This window comes from Plasmopara halstedii, assembly GCF_900000015.1.
Source record: "Plasmopara halstedii genome assembly, contig: Scaffold_3120, whole genome shotgun sequence".
In the NCBI taxonomy this organism is placed as follows: domain Eukaryota; phylum Oomycota; class Peronosporomycetes; order Peronosporales; family Peronosporaceae; genus Plasmopara; species Plasmopara halstedii.
The window spans coordinates 1,541,770-1,543,850 of record NW_020190023.1 but is presented as its reverse complement, the minus strand read 5'-3'; positions in this window follow the sequence as shown (position 1 = coordinate 1,543,850).

Here is a 2,081-nt window from a genome sequence, read left to right as displayed (position 1 = left end):
GGATATGTCGACAGCGGATCATCCGCAGACCGATGACCAAACCGAAAGGGTGAATCGCATCATCGAAGACGTTCTTCGCAGCCTCAGCGCTGAGACGCCGAGGTGCTGGAGCGCCAAGTTGCCACTCGTAGAGTTTGTACTGAACAATGCAGTCTACCGGCTACACGCCGTTCTACGTGAACCGGCTGGTTCACCCTCGCGTCCCACTGACGCCGCCATCCAATGGCTCGGGGCTTGGTGGGGGAGGAATAGCCGAAAGGCTAGCTGATGTCAGCCCCCTTACCATCCGTAAATAAGTCGATGACTACTTGTCTACCAGACTGAGTGTCCTGCGACACGTTCGCGATGCGGTGGCTGAAAGCCAAGACCTGCAGAAAGAATATGCAGATGATAGGAAGAGGCAAAGTGGAAGGTTTTAAGGTCAGAGGCCTGATTTTATTAAACTCTAGAAACATGCCTACACATGCAGCCTCTGCTGTCTTCCGGACGAATCTTCGTCCACGGTTTATTGGACCGTTTTATGTTGTGGTCAAGCGGGGCTTAGCGTATACGCTAAACCTTACCAAACGGATGCGCACCCACCCGGTGTATTACGTGGGTTTGCTCAAGTCGTATCGGAATCCGGTGCATGTGAACGCGGAAGCGTTGGCGCCAGAGCGGACCCCACGGGCCCCCGGTCACTCAGAAGCTGAACCAGCAACTGGTTCCGAGCATGGAGTGCAACAACCTCCATCTCCAATGGATCCAGGCGCCCCACCGTTGCCTACAGCAACGCATTCGACTGCTCCACGGCTAGGAGTCGCTCCGATAGAGCGCGTTAGTCCTCAAGGCGAGGCAGCCGGCGCACGACGCGCTCCACATCATCAAGAGCCTCCGCACAGCGATATGCTTCTTTAGCATGACGCTCAGCGGAGCTCCGATCACGAAGGATCCCATCCTCAAGGGCTCGAAGAGCACCGCGAGTCATCGAACGGCGGTCGACTCGGCCGTCACCGCCCGCCACCGACTCATCTCGATGAGAACGGTGACGTCCACCGTCACATGGAACGTCGAGTGGGGCGACTTCGTCACCAGGATCAGACCCAATATCTGGTGAGGTGGCGGGGATACCTCGACTCCGAAAACTCGTGGGAGTTTGAGACGCCACTTCAGCAAGATTGTATATAAGTCGTGGACGCTTTTGATCAGAAAGATCAGGACAACCCGCGCTTCTCGGCAATAGCCAGGAAAGTGTAAGGTCATGAGCTGAGCTCAAGCGGTGGCCCTGTGCTCTTGCGGTCACAGACACGGAGCTCGCGGGAGCGTTGGGGGTTGACCCATACGTCGCAGGGCGACAATCTGAAGGGGGTTGACAGCGTGCTTTGAGTTGGCAAACTTAAATCGGAAGTGTCGCTCCACACGCACGTCCGCTTCCTTGTGGCTCAACTGTAAAGCATACAATGAGGAAAGTTTGCGGTGCCGTTGCACCCTTCGCTCAAAGAGCGCTTCGTCATCTGTAGCGCTTTCGCCAGGGGCGAGCACAACAGGTATCGTCCGCATTGCGGGTACACGAGAGCCACCTCGCTGAGCACGTAGACGAGTGCGATAAGGATCTGACGGAAATTCTTGTGAAACCAAGAAACGAGCTCTAAGAGCTTTCAGTTTGGCAAGCTCATCTTCCGTAATGGCCGAAGGCCCGATGATGTGGAGGCGTAACGATCGAGTTACCACGTCCTCCGCTTCCACAACGGGATCCGCCGATCTGAAGCCATATTCCACTTGAGGGTCAATGACCGACCGTGGATGGGCGCACATCAGATCCGCCTTGCGGCAGCTTCCATCTGCCGCTTCTGTGCTCAGGTGACGAGAAGTCGGGAAACGGAATGGGGTCCGCACGGCGCGAGCAGGGCTCGTCTTACGTCGCTGGCACGGCTCGCCTTCCTCGTCTTTCCATCCGGGAAAAGGAGTGTCATACTCGTAGTCGACCACCTCCACATTGAGTCTAAAATTTACATCCCTCGATGCCGCGGAGACACGGTCCGACATGACACCATGTGCGGGAGATGTAGCTGGGCTCTGCCCGTGAGCGCTGTCGGAACCAG